Source organism: Orycteropus afer, unplaced genomic scaffold (assembly GCF_000298275.1).
Source record: "Orycteropus afer afer isolate SDZICR_OR568_19922 unplaced genomic scaffold, OryAfe1.0 scaffold00131, whole genome shotgun sequence".
In the NCBI taxonomy this organism is placed as follows: Eukaryota; Metazoa; Chordata; class Mammalia; order Tubulidentata; family Orycteropodidae; genus Orycteropus; species Orycteropus afer.
Genome location: NW_006921718.1, coordinates 4,149,466 through 4,156,964, shown reverse-complemented (window position 1 = coordinate 4,156,964; position 7,499 = coordinate 4,149,466). Strand labels below are relative to the sequence as shown.

The 7,499-nt window shown below is 44.7% G+C and overlaps 1 non-coding gene across 1 annotated transcript; it reads right to left on the bottom strand.

Moving 5' to 3' along the window:
• Nucleotides 1–6,996: 6,996 nt before the first annotated feature.
• On the bottom strand, nt 6,997–7,131 carry LOC122150387. The gene has a single exon (XR_006163637.1). It is a non-coding gene; the product is annotated as a small nucleolar RNA SNORA71 (small nucleolar RNA).
• Between the last annotated feature and the right edge of the window lie 368 nt (nt 7,132–7,499).

The following is a 7,499-nucleotide window of genomic DNA, read 5'->3' as shown; positions in this document are numbered from 1 at the left end:
TGTCCTGTTCTGGTGACCTAGTCCCAGGCCTCAGGTTAGTGACTGTGTCTAACTGAGCTTCAGGGAAGTCCTGACCTCCTTTTTCAGTGCATAAATTAATAATTTCAATTGCCAGGATCAACAACTCACTTATTCTAGTGGCCTTACCAGTTTCGAGTGTTTTCCTGCTAACAAGAATTGATTGGAAAGCTGTTATTTTTCTCGTTCTTGCTTTTCACAGGAACTACCATTCTGTGTAATATCCATAAGCAGGAAAGTACAATCAGATAAAGGTGAAGAGGAAAGAAATATTGATGGGAAGAAAAGATGGGCAGAAGAGTCATTTTATAAGCTCTGGTGGTGTAGTGGGTAGGGTATTTGGCTGCTAACCAGAAGGTTGGTGGTTCAAAGCTACCAGCTGCTCTGCAGGAGGAAGATGAGGCAATCTATTTCTGTAAAGTTTACAGCCTTGGAAACCCAATGGGTGTCGCTATCAATCAGAATTGACTCAGTGGTAGTGGGTTTGGGTTTTTTGGCATTGTTTTTATGATATGTTGCTGTTGATGGTGGGCCATTGAGTTGGTTATGACTCATAGTGACCTGATGTACAACAGAATAGAACACTGCCCAGTCCTGTGCCATCCTCACAACCATTGCTATGGTTGAGCTCATTGTTGCAGCCACTGTGTCAGTCCACCTCATTGGGTGTCTTCCTCTTTTTCACTGACCCTCTACTTTACCAAGCATTACGTCCTTCTCCAGGGACTTGGCCCTCCTGATAAGATGCCCAAAATACTTGAGATGACATCTTGTCATCCTCACTTCTAAGGAGCATTCTGGTTGTACTTCTTCCAAGATAGATTTGTTTGTTCTTCTGGCGGTCTGTGGTATATTCAATATCCTTCACCAGCACATACTTTAAACACATCATCAGTCTTCCTTATTCATTGTCCAGCTTTCATATGCATAAGAAGTGATTGAAAATATAGCTTTAGTCATGCTCCTTAGTCTTCAAAGTGAATCTTTGCTTTTGAACACTTTACAGACACCGGTCCATTTCAGCTTACTTATGAGTCCGGGCTGACTCGACGGCACACAACAACAACAATGCTTAGGGTATCAATCATTATGCGTTCAATTCATTTTTGATGACTTCCAATTTTCTTAGATTCATATGTGTTCTGATGTTAATGGATATTTGTGGCTGTTTCTTCTCATCTTGAGCCTTGCCAGATCAGCAAATGAAGGTCCCAAAAGCCTTACTCCATCCATATCATTAAGATCACCTCTACTGTGAGGAGGCAGCTCTTCTCTAGTCATGTTTTGAGTGCTTCCAACTGAGGGGCTCATCTTCTAGCACTATACCAGACAGTGTCCCACTGCTATTCATAAGGCTTTCACTTAGCTAATTTTTTCAGAAGTAGGTTGGTAGGTCCTTCTTCCTCATCTGTCTTAGTCTAGAAGTTCCTGAGACAGCAAATTCTGCTTGTTCTGTCATTCTATCAGGACTAGTCTGATTTGAATCCTGGTTCCATGCTGCAGTCTGGGCTGCAGAACAAAGCCACACAGAGTGGTTCCTGTGTAATTCAAGCTCATTCCTTTGATCTCCATCAACACTGCAGACCTCTGAAGAGCCTCAAACACCCTTCAGAGCAAGGGATGCTCAGAGCCTCATTTTACCAGGACAGGCCAAGAGACTGTTCAAATTGAACAAATAATTACTAAATGCCTGACTCTAATTAGAGGTTAAAGAATATAAGTAAAAAGACAAAGATAGACCCCACTTGAATGGTCCTTATAGCATGTACACCGTGGGCAAGTAAACAGACAATTACAATGCAATCGCATGTCAAAAAGGCCATGTAATTCTAGTTGTTGTTCTTATTGTTAGTTGCCTTTGAGTCAACCCTGACTCATGGCAGCCCCATGTACAACAGAAGGAAATTTTCCCAGACCAGAGCCATCTTCATGATCACTGCTATGCTCAAGTCCATCCTTGCAGTCATTGTGTATTTTGAGTGCTTTCCACCCTAGGGGACTCATCTTCTAGCACTATATTGGACAATGTTCTGTTGTGATCCATAGGATTTTCATTGGCCAGTTTTGGGAAGTAGATCCCCAGGACTTTTTCCTTAGTCTACCTTTGTCTGGAAGCTCCACTAAGATCTATCCACCATGCATGACCCTGCCAGAATTTGAAATACCAGTGGCATAGCCTCCAATATCATAGCAACATGCAGCCCACCACAGTACAACAAATTGACAGACAGGTTGTCAATAATTCTAGCAATGCTGACCAAATAGTCTATCTTACTCTGGTGGCATAGTGTCTAAGGCATTTGACTGCTAACCAGAAGGCTGGCAGTTCAAACCCACCAGCCACTCCTCGGAAGGAAGACTGGGCAATCTATTTCCGTAGAGGTACCACCTCGGAAACCCAAGGAGGGGTCGCTGTGAGTCGAATAGACTCGACAGCAGTGAGCTTGGTGTTTGGTTAACAGTCCTGCAAAAAATTAGTTTTCATGACTGTTTATATTCTATTTGTGCTCTAATGGCATCTTATTTATTAACATATCATCTTCAACAACCAAAAATTGCTCCCCAGATTAAGGCTGATTGTACTCCCAATCCCTGGTCCCCCACCCCCAGCCTGCTGCTGCCCAACAACATGATGCTCCTGCCCACAGGGGGTGGCCTCTGGGATTGAGTACTACCTTAAAAATGAAAGAATTTACAAATGCATGAGAATGAATGTCAAAGTAATCAGTAGATAATTTTAAATGCAACTTACTAACTACAATTATCACAAACAAACAGCTACATTTTCGGAGATTCCATTCAGGATCTGGTTCTCTTTAGGTTAGTCATGAAACTTCCTTCACACAACTCAATTCAGTAAATTCCTTCTAAGGACTGACTAGGACTCAGGAGTTCTATATGCCCAAGACACCCACCTCCTGGACCCGCCAACACTGTTCCAGTCCAGGATCCTCTGTGCCTTGCTTCAGGTAAGACTCTTGTTTCACCTCCCTCCACCCCTACTGCAAGCCAGGGCTCCTCCCCCTCTGTGAGGAGGTGCTGGTTATTCTCTGGCTTTAGAGTCCCTGGATGCTATGAATGGCTAAAGTGCTCAGCTGCTAACCAATAGGTTGGCAGTTCCAATCCACCCAGAGTGTCTGAGAAGAAATATTCTCTTACTCCAGATCTACTTCTGAAAAATCACCCATTGGAAATCCTATCAAGTACATTTCTACTCTGACACACATGGGTCGCTATTAATCTACTCCACAGCAGCTTTCTCCTCCCCCCTTCTGGGTTTAATCAGAGACTCTAGATGTCTTGACCTTCCAAAGTATGTGAAAAGATCCATAACATACATCAGATGCATAACAGTCCTGCTCAGAGGACCATGGTGCATTCTTTTGATCTCTTAGAGGTCGAGCTTCCTTCCTGGGGAACTAGGGATTCGGTTACCTGCCCTGCCTTCTTAACCAGGCTGGCTATGAGTCTCAGAGCCTTGTGAACTGCCCAGCCCTATGTAAAAGGAGAGGACCCTTACTCACTCGTCCTATGCTCCTGGTTCCCTTTGCTCAGTGCTCAGCTGCATCCTGGAGGCTCCACTGTGGTCAAGACCAGCACTAAGTCAGGATAGTTATACTGTGGGGATTCTTTACAAAGTCAGAGAACAACTAAGAGAGCCCAGTGCATAAAAGACAGAGACAGAGTGAATCACAGGGTGAGAGCGATGGGCAAGAGTTACAGAAGAGAACAGATTTTTGGAAAGTGCATTGAAAATAGGGGTAGGATCATGGTGCAAACTTTTTTTAATACGAAGTTTTTATACAGAGTACTGGAACTAGACAGATAAGGACTGTTATATAGCTCTTGTTCAGGGGATGCTTTTACTCTTACCCAATAAAAACAGACATGAGTCAAGCTAGTCAAGGAATTTCATCTTTTCTCCAGTTACAGATCTGATTTCACAGGACATGGGGTGATTGTCTCTTCTCTGAAAGGCTTCCAAGCCTTACACTAGTAAGTCGCCAGCTTTTCTTTTCAGAGGGCTGCCACTCCACAGAGGGCTACAGCCCACATTTTGCTTGCTTTTTGTCTTGTTTGGCCTTCTTTTGTGTTAGATGACCCTGTCACTTTTTCTCCTCACCTCCTCCAAGCACCCTGTTGTTGTTATGTGCTGTTGAGTCAGACCCTCCTTGGGTTTCCCAGGCAGTATCACTACAGAAGTAGATTGCACAAACTTCCTTCCAAGGAGTGGCTGGTGGGTTTGAACCGCCAGTCTTCTGGTTAGCAGTCAAGTGCCTTAGGCACTACATTACCAGAGCTCCTCGAAGCACCCTAGCTATTTTAAATAGAATGTTCCAAACCTAGCTTGTAGTCCAAAGAAGAATAGAAAGAAAACTCTGTATCAAATGACATGAGAATGAAACCAATCCCAGGTGACATTTGAGCCCACTGAGGCCAATCCCTGCATTTTCCAGATGAAGAAACAGAGATGTCATCACTGGCTCCACCTCACCCAGCTAATTAGTGAAAAAACCAGGACCCAGAAACCACACTCCTCATTTCCCCACCCAGAGGCCAAAGGTCATGGCCATTATTCATATCTCAAGTTTGTCAAATAAAAAAACAAATCCACACTGTCATAGAGAGAAGCTTTATTCAAAAAGAAAAAGAGAAAGGGATTACTTCATAGGGAGAGAGCAGTCATTGTTATAGGAGGACACACTGACTGTAAGATCTGCAAGTATTTCAACAATAAAGGAAAAAGCATTGTCTTTTACAGAGACAGAGAGTAAATAAAGAGTAGAAAAAATCCAGGTGTGGGAAAGTGGAATGAAAGTCTTTGGATAGTAAACCAGAATGTTTTACACAGAGGTCAGCCATTTCTCAGGGAGGAGCACTGGAGGAATGTTGGCCCAGGCTAAGGGTGGGCCAAAGTTCAGGAACTTGGGGAAGGACAGGAGCTTAACCAAACTTTGGTTAATAAGGACTTTTTTTTTTTAATCTGATTGATCAGTGGGGACCAGCAATTTACAAGACAAGGAATGGGAATTTGGAGGATCTGTGTCTGGCTTTGTCACAGGTAAACAAGGTGGCCATCCACAAGTCTTATCTAAGTCATAGGGGCAAGGGTGGCTATTTGCAGTAAGCTGTTTTTCTGAACACAAAAGGTGGAGGGAATTTTTTAACCATCCAATATCACAGGGTTCAGGTCAAAGTCAGTATTGTCAATGTTTACTCTTTTTCTAAATATGTTTGAATTTATTCTTTCATTTCATCTTCTCAACATGTTGCATTTGCAAATGAGGGGAAAACAGGTCCAAACCCACTACCCTCAAGTCAATTCCAACTCCTGTTGTTTGCCGTGGAGTCATACCCCTCATAGCGACCCCTCCTAGGGTTTCCAAGGCAGTATCCCTACAGAAGTAGATTGCCCCACCTTCCTTCAGAGGAGTGGCTGGTGGGTTTGAACTGCCAGCCTTCTGGTTAGCAGTCAAGTGCCTTAGGCACTACACTACCAGAGCTACTCCATTAGCCAGCCATTGTTGTTGTTATGTGCTGTCGAGTCAGACGCGATTAGAGAGATACAAATCGCTCACCCCATTACAAAGCAATGATCAAAAAAACTTAAAACAACAGATGTTGGCAAAGTTATGGAGAAATTGGGATCCTCATCCATTGCTAGTGGGAATGTAAAATGGTATAGCTGCTGCTGATAGTTCATCAAAAAACACAGACCTACCATAACCAAAAACCAAAACCACTGCCATCGAGTTGATTCTGACTCATAGCGACCTACTGCCAATGCTCACTATAGCCCTTTTCACAATGGCTAAAATGTGAAAACAATCAAAATGTCCATCAACAGATGAATGGATAAACAAAACATACCACTTACATATATTGGAATATTACTCAGCCATAAAAAGAACTGAAGTCCTGCTGCATGCCACAGCATGGACAAAGCATCATGCTGAGCCAAGTCAGTGAGCCCCAAAAGGATAAAGCTGTATGACCTCACTTATACAGAATAAATATATGGAAACCAGTGATTAGTGATTACCAGAGGTGGCCAGGCGCTGAGGGAGATCTTGCTTAGTGGGCACTGGGTTTGTTAATGGTGGCAGAATGATTTGGAAAAGATCAGCAAGAATGGCTGCACAACTTGAAGAACAGAACCAATGTCACTGAATTGTCCAAGTAGCAATTACTGAGATGGCGTGAGTTAATTTATGTATATTTTCATCACAATTTAAAAAAAAAAAAAAAAGGGTCCAGAGGCCAAGTTTTGGGGAGTGTGCCTTGGCTGACTGGCAGCGATTAGCACAGGCCTGGGAAGAGTGATGGGAAGGCCTCAGTCTACTGTTTGGTGTGTAAGGCTGTGTTCACACATCTCTCAATTAAACTGTGCTCTGCCCACCTCAGTGACTGCTCTAGGCCCTGCCATCTTAATCTAGGGCCAAAGGAAAAATCTACCCCAGTGGTCCACGGGCCTTTCCCATGTGAGGGCCCCATGCCAGGACTAACAGCAGGCTATAGTAAATGGGGTCACCATAGGAACAACTGCAGCAGGAGAAGAGGGGAAGGCAAACCCCTCTGCCCAGGCAAGTTTTCCTTCCCTTCAGCTCCACAAGGTAATGGTGCCTATCTCCTCACAACAACGTGCCTCTCATTTTCCTTTTGTCCAGGTGCTACCTGTCAGGAAACAGGTGCAATGCAGACAAGGCAGAGGCACTGTCCTTAAGATCACAGCACAACAGCACACCATGTCAAGCAGACCAACAAATTCCACAGGTGTTGGGATTAGCGCTGAGGCAGGGCTGAGGACATGGGAAGGGGCAGAACGTGGAGCCAGCAGATGCTTCCAGGAGGAAAGTCCTCCAAGGAGGGGAACCCATTTCATGGCTCCACAACCAGCCCATCCTGCAGGAGGGCCCAGGCTCCAGCACACTGGGCAGAAGAGCACTCAGTAAAACACACGACATAGGAAGAAACACATGTGAGAAAGCTCCAGGGTCTGGAAGGGATGGGAGTGGACCCTCCAAACACGGGGAAACACTTTTCAGCAATTCCTCTCCCTGCACTACCAATGACTAGGACACAGGCAGCCCAGGACCACTTTCAAATGCAGGAGAAAAATGTCAGTCATAGCGACCCCTCCTTGGGTTTCTGATGCAGTATCCCTTATGGAGGTAGATTGCCCAACCTTCCTTCTGAGGAGTGGCTGGTGGGTTTGAACCGCCAGCCTTCTGGTTAACAGCCAAATGCCTTAGGCACTACGCCACTAGAGCTCCGCCAACTCCTAGCAACCTCTAGGAACTCTGGTGGCATAGTGCCTAAGGCATTTGACTGCTAACCAGAAGGCTGGTGGTTCAAACCCACCAGTCACTTCTCAGAAGGAAGATTGGGCAGTCTATTTCTGTAGAGATGCCGCCTCGAAAACCCAAGGAGGGGTCGCTATGAGTCAGAACTGGCTCGATGGCAGTGAGTTTGTTTTTTCT